The sequence below is a fragment of the Rattus norvegicus genome, chromosome 11 (assembly GCF_021556685.1).
Source record: "Rattus norvegicus strain SHRSP/BbbUtx chromosome 11, alternate assembly SHRSP_T2T, whole genome shotgun sequence".
Lineage (NCBI taxonomy): Eukaryota > Metazoa > Chordata > Mammalia > Rodentia > Muridae > Rattus > Rattus norvegicus.
Genome location: NC_141544.1, coordinates 23376557 through 23392300, shown reverse-complemented (window position 1 = coordinate 23392300; position 15744 = coordinate 23376557).

Below are 15744 nucleotides of genomic sequence, written 5' to 3'. Positions count from 1 at the left end.
GTTGGTTGATAGTGTTGTTTTCCTATGGGGTTGCAAACCCCTTCAGCTCCTTCAGTCCTTTCTCTAACTCCTCCATTGGGGTCACCATGTTCAGTGCAATGGTTGGCTGCAAGCATCCTCATCTGTATCAGTAAGGCTCTGGCAGAGCCTCTCAGGAGACATCCATGTCAGGCTCCAGTCAGCAAGCACTTCTTGGCATCAGCATAGTGACTGGGTTTGGTGGCTGCATATGGGATGGATCCCTAGGTGGGGCTGTCTCTGGATGACCTTTTCTTCAGTTCCTGCTCCTTTCTTTGTCCCTGTTTTTTCTCCTGTGAGTATTTTGTTCTTAAAGAAGATCAATCTTTATCTTATTAAGGAACCACTAGATTCAGGTCCATAGTGGATCTATTTGCATTCATCTAAATCTGTTCATCCACTTTGACCAGCTCCACTGTTGAAAATGCTGTCTGTTCCCAAAGTGCATTATCAAAAATCAGGTGTTCATGGGTGTGTAGATTAATTTCTGAGCTTTCAGTTGTGCTCCATTGATCAGCATGACTGTTTTCGCGCAAATATCATTTTGATGACTATATTTATTATTTATACTCTGTAGTACTTTCAAGATTGGAAAGAGCGCTACCTTCAATAGTTCTGTTATCATCAGGTGTGTTTGGGCTGGTATGGGTTTTATGTAGACTACTTGTAATTGAATGCCCAGCCTCACTATATTAATCATACCAAGCCATGAGCATAGCAGATCTTTCTATCCTCATTATCTTCAAGTTTGTAATGTAAATCTTTCCTGTGCTTATATTGGACTTTTTTCAGACTATTGAATGTAGCTGTTTCCCTGATTTTTATGTCAGTCTGTCTTTTATTTTAATATAGTAGGAAGGCTATTGGGTTTTGTGTTTGTTTGTTTGTTTAGTGTTTCATTTTATATCCTGATAATCTGCTGAATGTGATTTTCAGCTGTAGGAGTTTGCTGGTGGAAATTCTAGTGTCATTTATGCATATTATTACATCATATGCCTTCTTCCATACCCTTTTATATCGACTTGAATTATTTTGGTCATCTTACTGCTCTGGATAAGATAGAATAAGTATGGAGGAAGGAACAACTTTGCCTTATTCCTGATTTTAGTGGAGAGGCTTTGGATTTGTCTCTACTTAGCTGATTTTCCTGTACAGTAGCTCCTGAATGAGGGTACACAAAAGGCATATTAGGAGTCTTTTGGATATATTTGCTATCTACCTGTCTTCTAAATCTTATCTGTAATATTTGATTTTTCTCTTTTAATTATAGAATGGTTATGCTTCATTACATTGAATGCTCTACTAAGAGTGAATTTTAAATAACAGCCCTCTTGAAATCCCATTTGTTGGAACTTCATAAATTTATGAAAGATTAATTCAAAAAATTCGTTCTGATTGATGTGTCGTTAAATTCGATGACATAGTTATAAAATTATAGTTTGTGGATTGGAGCATATTACTGTGGGGATTTTACTGTCCTTTCTTGGAGATTCCAGTGACCTTTATATCTCTTTGCAAAGTGGAGGCACATTTTACTTTCATCTCATCACTCATATTTTATTCTCTTTTAAAGTGACTTACTTACATAAGTCACTCTTCTTAGATTAAATAATAGTAATTTCCTTCAAGACAAGAATAATTTGATGAGCAATTCAATTTTATTTTTCCAAGATTAAAAAATGCCAGGTGTCTTAGAAATCTGTCTATTCTCATTTATGTTATCACATTTTAAGTCTGATTCAATCAAGGCTCTTTTATGTTTCTAAATAACAAATTTCCAAAGCTTATTCATTGTTCAGGAAATATAAATATTAATCATTGCTCTCTAGTTTCTCCTAGCCAAATGTGCATTTATTATCCTAGATTTCTCTACTTATTGATGGCTTTCATATTAGTGTTTTAATGAATGCATGTACATTTTATATACATAATACTCTCAATGGAATAATGGAAAATTAAAAATTATAATACAATGTTTACTTCATGCTGTTTACAATAAAATAAGCATAATGAATTTATAAGTATTATAGTGAGGGAAATGTGGTGTCTTCAAATACAGTAAAAAATAATAATAATAATTGTCTAATACACCTAAAGCCAAATCTAGCTTGCAATAGATTCATGATAATGGGTAGGTCTTAAAACTTTTAAAGTAGGTGTTCTAGGGATAGCAGTATGGCTCAGTGCATGAAGGTGCTTGTCACCAATACTAGACCTAAGTGCTATTTCTAAGACCAACGAGATGGAGGAAGTGTCCTCAAAGATGTTTCTAATATCCATCAGTATGCTGTGACAGGTTTCCTCCAATGGTTTTTTTTATTTAATTGAATTGTCTTTTTGTAAAATATGTGCAATAATTTAATAATATAGGCTTTGCAAATGAATGACACCTATTAATCTTATTAGAAGGAGTCTACTATGGAGAACAGAAAGAAGTAACAGAACCTGATACCCCACCATCAATAGCAGCCAAGGGTTGTTAGATAGTGTTCAGGTATCCCGGCTGCCAAGAAAATAAAAACCAATCCACATAATACTATATGGAATGAGACTTTAGTGTCAGAGAAATGGGAGAAAAGATCAGTTTCATTGGTAAACATCTGTCCACTGGCAAGCAGGTCTCATTTAGCTATGGACACAAAAATATGATCTGCTTGTATTCTACTTGGCTTAAAGCAAATGACTTTGCTTCTTATATTCCCAAAGAAAATGTGACAATGAGGTCATCCAGTTGGCATAGTGGGCATATATTTCAGCATCTAAAATAAGCATGTATTTCTAGAATATTCCATACAAGGCAATGCAGCTACTATGGGGTGTAGAGTTCTTGTATTTCCTTACAAAGGAAGTTGTTGCCTGTTCTAATGATGGCGATAGCACTGGGTCAACTACAACGAAGTGAGAAGAAAATTTCAAGTCATTTGAAAATTTCACATATGAAGTATTACCCTGAGTATACAAGCTTGGGAAAAATTTCAAACTTAAAGTACACGTTACCCTAGTGAGGTTATTCTGTTACTGTTTAAATAACCACAGAGTTATTATTACTTACTTGTACAACTAAAATCAGGGCTTTACACAATAGAACACAGATCCATCCCCACCACACGTTTTTCTTTGAAATGGCATGTATACTTACACATTACCAAGTTTATTGACAAAGTTCTTAGCACAAAGTAATAAGAATTGGGGCCATGGAAGAAGAAAGCGAGGATACAGGAGAAAGGATCGGAGAACAGACAGTGGACTGCAGTAGGAAAGAGGTTTAATTCTCTGAAATTTCATATACAACTTGATTCTACCAAAAATATAGTACAGGTGGTTAATGTTAGGAAAACCAGAGATCAAGTGTGATGTTGAGCTCCATGTGAGACCCTGTGTGAGATAATAGGAAAAAAATACAAAACAAACAAACAAAAATCCAGCAAAGTGATTTAAAAGCAAGTGCAAATGAATTCTTAATAAAAAAATGGAAACAAGGGGAGAGGTCATTCTGACCCATACACATACATGTAAAAGAGACTGAGCTCCTGCCCAAGACTGAACTAATACATATGAAATAGTTTTCTGATATCATAAGCATGCCAAATACAGAGGTGAATGCCAGGAGCAAACTATTGAACTGAGAACAGGGTCCACATTGGAGGAGTTAGAGAAAGGGTTGAAGGAGATGAAGGGGTTTGCAACCCCATAACAGAAATAATACCAATCAACCAGAGCTCTCAGGGACTGAACCACTACCCAAAGATTACACATGAACATACCCATGGCTCCAGCTGCATATGTAGCAGAGGATGGCCTTGTTGGGTAGCAATGGAAGGAGAAGTCCTTGATCCTGCCAAGGCTGGACACCCCAATGTAGGGGAATGTCGGGGATAGGAGTAGGTGGGGAGGGGAACAGCTTTGTAGAAGAAGGGGAGTGGGATGGGATAGGGGGCTTATGTCTGGGAAACCAGGAAAGGGAATAACATTTGAAATGTAAATAAAAAAATATCCAGTAAAAGAAAAAGAAAAAAGAAAATAGACACTGGCATTTAAAATATCTGTGCTTCATTTAGAATAGAAATATCTACAATGTATCAAGGGTAGTTTCTTTTGTTACAAATGACATTCTTTTTGGAAATGCTCAACTAAAACCCCAGAATTCTGGAGTTATATGTTATTCTTTAACATATAGCAATTAAATATATAATAATTATAAAGTACATATAATACCAAAAACCAATTGATATTTGATGTATTTTAATTGTAAAACTTAATTTCTATACATAAACGTAAAAACTTAACAAAAAAATCTCAAGTTTAAAAAATCATATAAGTACAGAAGTTGTGTTGAACCCATGTGTCAAAATCCATTTTTCATGTAACAGATACTGTTCTTAGGGGGAAGAATGTACAAATAGTTCTGCTCACACCCGACAACAATTAAAATACATATATGTATAACTTTCTTTTCTATTTATCAGAATATCAAATGGATTCTAAGAGTTTTTTAATCTTCATACATAGTATATAAGTTGACTTAGTGTGTGTGTGTGTGTGTGTGTGTGTGTGTGTGTGCGTGCCTGTATGTGTTTGTGTGCATGCGTGTGTAGATGCATGTGTTTGGTATGTGAACATGTGTTTGAAACTGTGTTCCTTATCAGGCATACACCAAATGTATTCCTAGATTTTTCTCTCCTCTTTAATGGTAATGAAAGTGCAGGAAATCAATGGAAGTTCCTTGTGTTATTAATCTCAGAGAAATTTATTCTGAAAGAATATTCATTTTGGCAATGGAGAGGAAGAAGTTAAGTTTCTGAAAGGGATCTTCCACTCACTGTTTCTTTCTGTCTACTAATTTTCCAAATTGATGCAATATGTTGGCAGAGGACTGAGAAGGGTTTCAGATCCAAACTCTTTCCTTCTACCACAATCTGCACTCCTTGACCCCATGCTAAAGACTTCCTGAATATCTCAAAGAAAGGAGGACCTGATCTTGATAGTTCAACCGAGTCATTCATGAAGATCAGAAAGACATTATTCCATTTTTTTCTGCAAATGTGCTTGTCTTATAAAACCCAAAGTCTGGTGTTCATGAACGGAGGCTGAACCTCCTATGGGTTGGCTCCAGGACTTTATAATGGATGGAACAAAACTATAGCCTTTACCTAGTAGAGCTACATGATGCCTCTAGCGAAACTGACCCATTTTCTGGAATAAAAATCTGAATAAATGTTCCTGTTTTTTATTATTAAATGTAGAAAGAGATGTTGTTAAAAGTTTAAGAAAGTTCATGTAACTATTTTTCGTTAATATTATAACTCAACCATATTATAGTGAACTTTTGATGAATGGGTGCTCTTGATTATAATGAACTTAAATAAAAGTTGGAAAGGGAAATACATGCTTAGCTACAAGAACATTCTATATATAAAATTTTTACCTTCTAGACATTAATTGTTAATGCTTTCTCAACTCCATATTAATATCATTTTACATGAGAGGAGAAACTAAAAAGTAATAACTACCAATTCAGTTTAATGGAAAGATACTATTAAGAAAATACATTAAATTAATTAAGTTGAATCATATGAGAAACAACTTTAGAAAAACATTTTAATTCTATTTAAACTAAAATTGTATGTTTTCCTTATTTAATATTCAGTCTAATGTCAGAACACATTTTACTAATTAGATAACAGTAGGCAAGATAAAATAATATAACAAATTACATTTTAAAGAAAACTAAGTATATGATTTTTTTCAGTCGACAGTGATAAAGCGATTGGCATTATGTTACAATTTCTGCCCCTTCATTTATCTTTGCAGCAAAATGAAGAATGTCAGAGATTGAGAGGGTAGAGTTCAAGGCAAATTTAAAGTGACTTCCTTTATCTCTATTATGAACAAGGTTTCAAAGGATGAAAAACTAAACATAGAGGGTAGGAGTCTTTTCTTGCATATGTAGTCCTTTCTTCATCATTTTAATCATGACAGGACCATAAGATAGATACAACCTGAGAGAAATAACACTAAACAGGACATACTGGACCCACTGTACCTTTGAGCATCTTGACATGCTAAGTGGAAATTGGAGCTATCCATTTTCATAAAGACATACAGGCATTAGCAACCCATACACAACATACCAAGAGTAGTAGTGGAAAGCCTACAAGTGTTTCCCTTTTGTTCATAATGTAAACAATGTATACACTGTTACTCATCATTGCAGTGATGGAATCTAATTATCTAATTTAGGTTTTGTTGTTGTTCTTTTTTTTCGGAGCTGGGGACCGAACCAAGGGCCTTGCGCTTCCTAGGCAAGCGCTCTACCACTGAGCTAAATCCCCAACCCCCATCTAATTTAGGTTTTGTATTTGAAACTTAGTGTGGTCCAAGATAATTTTTTAATTCTGATTACAATTTTTTTGTAGCAAAGGCTATAAAAACTGAATTTAATTTTGAAAATTCTGTGTCTTCAAATGTACAACAAACAGTGCTTTTAAAGAGCATTAATGTGAACTCATGCTTACAGCAACTTAAAGCACAAAGCTCTAAGTAGACAACTGTATAATGATGTAATATGGAAAAAAAACGAGTTACTCTGAATGGCTTTGTTTTGTAATTTGATACAATATTGCCATTAAGATAGCCATGAATGTCATAAAATAATAAATTATACTGTCTAGTATATTTAGATTCCTTTCATAGGATTAAAGATATATTAGCAAAATCTGTACAAAGACTTGGATAATAAAATATATAAGCAGTACTGAAGAGACCAACATAGTTCAGAAATACAGATGTACCTCTGTCCTGGACTTTCCAATATCAGGTAAGCAAAAGACTAAGGCTGCAAGTAGAAAAGTGCATAGATCTAGAAGGATCAAATGTCATCCAAATATAGTCAATTATTTATTTTAAAATGTAAAGATATTTTTACCCAATGACAATATAACAATTAATCTTATTTAGAAACACAAATTCTAATAGGATATCTTATTCCATGTTAACTATAAATGAACTATAGATTCCATATAAAATTTGATCTGTGTAGCATTTAGGAGGAAAAAAAAGTAAAGAAAATACATTTTGGGGACTCTGGGTTAACTAAGAGTACTTAGTCATCACAGCAAAGCCACATGAATCTCACATTGAAATGATGTCGAGTGGAAAGTGGCACACAGGCTCTGGGAGGGGAAAAAGTTTGGCAATGTAGTTAGCCATGTCATTTTTCAAGAAAGTCATTAGCTTCATTTAATGAGACAGCATTAAAATTTATGGTCATGTGAAATGCAGGACACAGACATATATAATTAGGTTCATACTCACTGACTGTACACTGTTGATAGTCCACACTGAGTTTCTGGGAATGACAAGGCATATAGCATAAGCAGTAATAACTCATCAATAAAAGAGCCATTGTCTTACAGAAGTGATCTGAATCTCCAAGTGGTTATGCTGAGTGATAGTATTAAAGCTCTCCAGAAGTTAGAAACTATGAGATCCCATAGAGTATGAGATCCCACAGACATGATTGCCTAGATTTTTTGGACCCTTAACGCTGTAGTGAGAAAACAAATCATCTAGTGTTATGAGTGGTGTGTATGTGAAGGGGGTGAGCAAACGGTGATAGAAAGATAGAATAAAGAGAGGGATGAGACGACTACTGGCTACACTCACATTTCAATATGAGAGAATCTAAAAAACACAGGGCAAAATCCCATTCTAATATACACAATCAAATGCATATTAAAATTTCAGTAATAATGGAAGAAAAATTTTGAATAATCTAGATATTTTGTCTGCTTTTCAGTTTTAAAATACCTTCTTATTATTATACTTTATATTAAATATAATAGTGTCGTTTGGTGTCTGATGAAAGGACAATACGCAAAGGAAAAAATTCAAGGAAAAAGACATTAGGAAAGGAAAATTAAAGGAAAAAGTTAAAAAGACAATTGTAGGAAAATACACTGTATATAAATACTTGTATATATACAGATATACAAAGTATAAATACACATATATATATATAAATATATTAAAGAAAATATACTATCTTTGTCATATGTGTTTGTGTGTGTTCTAGTGTAATATCTCAAATAGAAAAGAACAGAGAACAAAAATTCACAAACTACTTGGCTGTCTGCTCTCTTAAATATTTCTATATTTGCTGGCCTATATTGTATTGAGTTACTGAGTTACTTAACCATTCTGAATCCTTACATGAAATGAAGGGTATGCACCACTCTTTGTTGATTTGTCCTGGTAATTACACGAGACACTGTATAATTTACCATAGCCTTCTGAGGATGTGATATTCAGCGGAGCCAATAACTGTAACTAAGAAGTCAAGTAGGATATGTGACCATCTATGAACCATGATGAATCAGATGAACCAGTAATGGGACAAGCATCACCTTCAGGTTTTTATTCTGAGTAGTCACCCTTCACTCTTTTTTCCTTTTTTTGTACATTGAATCTCTACGTTTTTAATTGAATCTCTAACCTCTGTGGACTTGTGAATATAATTCCAGTATGCTTGGAATCTTTCACCTATATTCTGGTAGCTATCATTCTGTTATGGAGGGAAAATAAAAAATGCTTTCTCTGACCTACACTTCAGAAAGTTGGCCTATCATTCATTCATTTTCTTACTTTCATGGGGCTCCATTTTTCCCCGCATGTGGTAACTTCACCTCTTTCTCCCACCTTCTACCCGTAATGAATTCACCACAGCTCTTCTTTAAGTTGATTATAAGTTATCCTTCCTCCTGGAATGTGTGAGACACAGAAAAGACTGTCTCAGTTCCCTTTAAGAGAAATTATTTCAGTTTTTGTTAATTCAGACACTGTTCTTCATTCGCACGACTTACAATCAGTAATTACCTAAGGTATTTTTGTCTCAGTTTGTTGTGTCAGTGTGTAACTATATGTGACCATGAAATTTATATTAATTCCCAAGTTAGATACATTTCTAACATGCAGGAGGACATTTTCAGCATTGATTTAATTGTTGGTTTCTGTCCTATAGTTTTTTCCTGGTTATCAACTTATTAAAAGTCTAGGATTATAAAATCACTAAGGGGACTTATTTTAATTTTCATAGTTAATCCAGCTGATAAAATGAATGAAAATATTATACATATATTCTGAGTTAATAAAATCTCAATTCAGAATGCAATTTTAATTTGTGCTAACTTTATATGTTCTCTCTTACACAAGAATATAAATTTTTATAACATACATACATTTTCTTTTCTAGATTCAAAACATTTGGTATTCAAATGCTATAATAATTCACTTTTCTTTGCCAAGAAAGAAAAATTTAAGAGGAGACAGTGTTCTGAGAAATGTGATTTCTTTTTAACTTATTCTGTTGATTAAACTACAAGTGGTTTAATCAAGAAATTGATTCAGGAAAGTGGCTTCTCAGACATAATACATCAAATTAATTATTTTCTTAGAATAAATTACCTTTAATTTTTCTTCTTTAAGAGGTTAAAGTTTAATAAATGAGATTTGTTAAGGGAACCACGTCTGCTAGGTTCCGCTGCTCAGAGTCAGAGGCAGGAGCTTTCTCGACAGATAAGGACTTTCCCTCCCTTTATGGTTCACGCACTAGATGAATCTGTCTGTCATCTCTTTTAATTTAAACAGGCAACATTGAAGATTCTTAACAATACCTCTGACCCCTGAGAAACAGGATGTATAGCAGCCCATTAATTAGTTGTTTGAAGTGAAGGGATATGGCATACCGAATATCACACTTCTCTGCTCCATTGCACAACGCGCCCACACCACATTCTCCATTTATATTTCTCACGACTACCAAAGAGCAAATACCCTGGGGAAGCATCATAAGTTAGGAAGTTTGATTGATGTACATTAGGCAGTCAATGACTTGTTCTATCTGGAGTATTTTCCTTTTTGCATGAAGGAAAGATGGTCAAAATATGTATCAGACCTCAAATCAAATTAAAGCCCAGAAGATTTCCTTGCTATGCTGTTTTTTGTTTCATACATAAATTTACATAAAATTGAGTTACTTTAGATTTCATATCTATTTCAATTTTCCTTCCATTCTAGATATTCTCAAATGAAAAGCCGTTTCATAGAACACTGCGTTAATTGTTTGAGGAGAGTAACACAATCAACTCAGCCACTTTCTAATTTAAGTTTTGGGGGCACAATTGTTCTTTATGAATATTTCACCTAGCTATAAATTTATAAATTATTCACATTCAGAGTCACTGTAAGAAACATGAGAGAAAATAGCATTAGCAAGAAAAATGACACTGGAGTCTTGCCATTCCTTTAATTTTGCTAGTGACTTTTTGCCCTTTCTGTGACACAAATGTCTCCTCCAAATAAATTTGTGACTGTGCTCACTCAATATGAAGAAAAATTTTTAAGTTCACCATTATATTTTTCCATAGAAGAATAATTATTCACTCTCCATAATTTCACTACTTCATAATATTACAAAATAACCCCATTTAACTAGAGATATATAACTTTAGAGGAATTAGAATCGATGAACATTTGTCAAAGTTCATGCAGTGCCATCTCATAACATATATTGTAAACATCTGTATATGGGGGATTTCTGGTAGAACAACTGCTGCTCTCAAAATATCATATTTTACCTGTGTAAATTAGCATATATATGTATATATATAAATCTCATTATATGAGAAGCTGATGTTAGAGTGCTTCAAATTCAAAACTGGCATAAACTACAGAGTGAAGTCAATATCATCCTTAGCTACATAAAAAAACTTGTCTCAGAAAAGATAATAATAATTTTAAAAACAATAACTCATTATCTGTGACTTCCTCAGTTAAATAGCTTCACGCTGATAATATTATGACACATTGAATTTTCTATACATTATTTTATATCATTTTTTTCAACATTATTAATAGGTTAGAGGTTAAGTTAATCCTGTTGGCTGGTGGTGATGTTTTATTAGGAATCCACGACTTTCATCTGTGGCCCATTTGTTGCAGATTTTAATCTTAATAATATGATCAAGTTCTATTTTACATCAAGAATTACAGTAGTGCTACAAGTTCTAAGATATGTTATCAATTCATTGTTAAATTTCCCTTTCGATTGTTTCTAAGTACATACATCTGCTAAATCTGCTTACAGCTTTTCTGTTAATGTGATAATTTAGTTATTTCACAGCAATGCTTCAGACGGATACTTTCTCCTGTAGTCGTAATACACTTGGAATCTTTTGTTTTGATGTTTGGAGATCTCTCATGTCTTCTTTGACTATATAGATACATGTCTTTTTTGTTAAAACATAACCTAAGGGAGCAAATGCACTCGTTATTATTCAGGAGGCTTAGCTTTATGCATAGCTGGCTCATTATCCCTCTTATTCCATTCTGTCCTTCAGTTGAACTGAATAAAAGATGTTCAGGAAGATGAATCTTAAAAGGCAGAATATGTTATTTCTTCAAGGAACTAAAATTCAGTTCACACTTTACTACTGAGTTTGGAAGGGTATGCAGCATCCTAATTTCAAACTACTAAAAAGTAACACTTCTCAGGTGACTTAGGAATAAAATGGATTTTTACTGTGTTAGAACAAATATTAGGTATTGTTCAGATAAGTAATCAAAATATCTATTTAGAAAAGATTTTTAAATTAATTGGATGAATGATGAGAGCAAGAACAAACCAAGAAAGTTCAAATCTGTATTACTACTAAAAATAGCATTTTCTTTAATTTTTAAAAGTATAATATAATTACATCCTTTTTCTTCTCCTTATTTTCCCTCTCAACCATCCCATATCCTCCTTTTGTTCTCTTTCAAACTCAGGGGCCCTTTACATATTGATTGTTTTATGTACATATATTTGCATGTATATGTTTATGCTGTATATAAACATGTATATGATGTAAATACACACACACACTCACATATAGATCAAACCTGCCGAGTCTTTATGTTACTTGTATGCATATTTTTAGCAATTATCACTTAGTACTGAAGAATCAACTGACGCTCTTCCACACAGTGGGCAATTTCTCCCACTCTCATCGTTCCTTTGTTACCTGTTGATCTTCGTGTAGGTTTGAGGCCTCATGTCTTTCTGTATCCTATTCACATTGGCCTGTGCATTGTTGTCTTTCTTCATTTTATTTTATTTTTCATTTTCATTTAATTCACTTTACCCAGTACCGTACCAAAGATTCCTGTTATGACCCGAGTCCTCTTCTAGGACTGAAAGTTCTTCAGTCATCTTTGATACCCACCATACTCGAAACATTTCTCACTACTATAATTCCATCTATTCTGGATCTTTTCGGTGATGGCATGTGTTTAATCCTCCCATGCTAGCACACGTAGTTACCACGAACTGTGTCCTCTGGAAACAAAAGACTTAATTTTTATGGTTCTAGAGAATGTGACGTGAAAACACCAAATCAAGGAAAACCTCGAACGCCTGGCAAAGCCATCACTGACCATTATTTATCTATTCTCATGTCTTTATGGGGACAGAATAATTCTATAAGAATCTGCTATAAGGACACTAGTATTCATAAAGAACCGAGTGCCTTTCAAAGTCCATTTTCATGTAATACTTTATTTATAGAATTTATTCTAAATTGTTCTACTCAAAGGTCAGAACAGGACATGCAAGTTAAAGTTATTCCCATGTGAAAAATACAACTTTAAATCTCATCAATGCAACATTTTCTATTAAATCTTAAACTGCTCCTCAATGATATATATGTATATATGCACCACATTGGTCTTTTGTCAGTCATCCCTTGGAAAATACGTGTAGACATTATTGCCACCTAAACCTCCTAGTTTTATTTTACATAGTGAACTGCAGTAAATAATACAATAATGATGATGATGATAATCATAACGATAATAGTAATAGGACAGGTGGTTGAAAATCTCTTACAGGGCAGAATTGGAGTACACATCTACTGTTAAAAGGCATATTTGAGATTAGGCAGGAGTATGAACATACTTTGATATTAAAGTGATGACCCTTATATTTCCTATTGATTACTCTTGTATGGATTAAAGATAATCTTTAATAATAGGTTACCAATTATTAAGAATGATGAATAAATTTATTTGCATTTTATACTTGCACATACAAAATATTCAGCATAATATCTTTTTTATATGAATAGGCTTAGGGTGATCTACACCTTTGCTTTCATCCACCGTCTTTTTACTAGTCATTTCTTATTTTTCATACTTTATTATCATCACTAAAATGGAGTTTTACTGCTAATTAAATCCACACTTTCGAGCTCTTTCTAAACTCTTGCTGGCTGGTTTAACTCAGCTATACTGACTTAAACTCTCCTTAAGCTGACTGATTCAATCTGGCATATCTCAGACTCTCACTGAGTTGCTCGGCTTGACCTCAAACTAACTCTAGCAATTTCTCACAATCTTTTGACCCTTCCTCCCTCCCTCCCTCCCTCCCTCCCTCCCTCCCTCCCTTCCTCCCTTCCTTTTTTTAATGGTGGCCAACAGTGAGAAAATCTTAAAGCAATCTCTCCCTCTCTATTAAATATCATATTGAACTTTTAGCTAGAGCAATTAGAAAACTAAAGGAGATCAAGGGTATACAGATAGGAAAAGAAGTCAAAATATTGCTATTTGCAGATGAAGTGATAATAGACATAAACAAGTCCAAAAAAAATCTACCAAAGAACTCCTAGAGCTCATCCAGATTTTCCAGTTTTGGTGAGTACAGACTTTTGTACTAGGATCTGATGATTTTTTTTAAAATTTCCTTGGTTTTTGTTGTTACGTCTTCCTTTTCATTTCTGATATTGTTCATTTGGATACTGTCTCTGTGCCCGCTGGTTAGTCTGCCTAAAGGGTTTATCATCTCATTAATTTTCTCAAAGGACCAGCACCTGATTTTGTTGATTCTCTATATAGTTCTCTTTGTTTCTGTTTGGTTAATTGGTTTCAGCTTGAATTTGATTATTTCCTGCTGTCTATTCCTCTTGGGTGTATTTTTCTTCCTTTTGTTCGAGAACTTTCAAAAATGCTGTTAAGCTGCTAGTGTGTGCTCTCTCCTGTTCTTTTTGGAGGCACTCAGGGCTATGAGTTTTTCTCTTAGCACTGCTTTCATTGTGTCCCATAAGTTTGGGTATGCTGTGCCTTCATTTCATTAAATTCTAAAAAGTCTTTAAGTTTTTTCTTTATTTCCTCCCTGACCAAGTTATCATTGAGTAGGGAGTTGCTCAGCTTTTGTGTGTGTGTGAGCTTTCTGTTGTTTTTGTTGTTATTGAAGAGAAGCCTTAGTCTGTGGTGGTCTGATAGAATGCAAGGGATTACTTCAATCTTCTTGTATCTGTTAAGGCCTCTTTTGTGATTGATTATATGGTCAGTTTTGGAGAAGATACCCTCAACAGAGTAAAGGATACAGAAAATGTAGTGCATTTACACAATGGAGTACAACCAAGCTATTAAAAACAATGACTTCATGAAATTCTTAGGCAAATGGATGGAACTTGAAAATATCATCTTGAGTGAGGTAACCCAGGCACAAAAGAACGCACATGGTATGTACTCACTGAGAAGTGGCTATTAGGTAAAAATTCAGAATACCCATGATTCAACTCACATGAAGCTCAAGAAGAAGGAAGACCAAAGTCTTCAGTCCTTCTTTGAGTGGGGAACAAAATACCCACAGGAGGTAGAGGGTAGGAGGGACTTTGGAGGAATAGAAGAGGGGGAGGGAAAAAAAGAGGGAACAGCATTAGGTGTGGGAAGAGACAGGTGAGATATACCGAAGGTCAGGAAATTGAACTGAGGTGTGTAGCTATGGGGGATGGAGAACTGGAGGTAGCCACCAGAAAGTCCCAGATGTCAGAAAAGCAAGAGGATACAAGGACCGAATGGGGATGAGATTAGCTGAAATGCCCAACAAAGGTGAAGGAGAACCTGTAGAAATCATATCCAGAGTTAGGCAAGGACCCCGTTTGGGAGAGCTCCCTCCCCCGACTCATCTCCAAAATTTTAACACAGATATGCTCCTATTTATAGGAAATATGAAGACATAGTGGAGCAGAGACTGAAGGAAAGGCCATCCAGAGACTGCCCACCTGGGGATCCAGCCCATATACAGACACCAAATCCAGACACTGTTGTGGATGCCGATAAGTGCTTGCTGACAAGAGTCTGATATAGCTATCTCCTAAGAAGCTCTGCTAGAGCCTCACAAATACAGATGAAGATGCTTGCAGCCAAAATTGAACTGAGAAAGGGGACCACAATGGAGGAGTTAAAGAAAAGACTCAAGGAGCTGAAGGGGTTTGCAATATTAACCAACCAGATCCCCCAGAGCTCCCAGGTACTAAACCATCAACCAAAGAGTACCCATGGAGGGACCCATGGCTCTAGCTGCTTATGTAGCAGAGAATGGATTTTTCTGGCATCAATGAGAGTAGAGGCCCTTGTTCCTGTGAAGGCTTGATAACCCAGTGCAGGGGAATGCCGAGGTGGTGAATTGGGAGTCGCTGGTGGGTGGGGTAGCACCCTCATAGAAGCCGGGGAACAGGGAAAGGGATACAGGGTTTGTTGAGTGGAAACCAGGAAGGGGAATAACATTTGAGATGTAAATAAACAATATATCTAATAAAAAAAGAACTACTGCTGGTATACAGCTTCAGCAAAGTGGTTGGGTATCATTAGTATCATTACCCTTCCTTTATACAAACAGCAAGTGGGCTG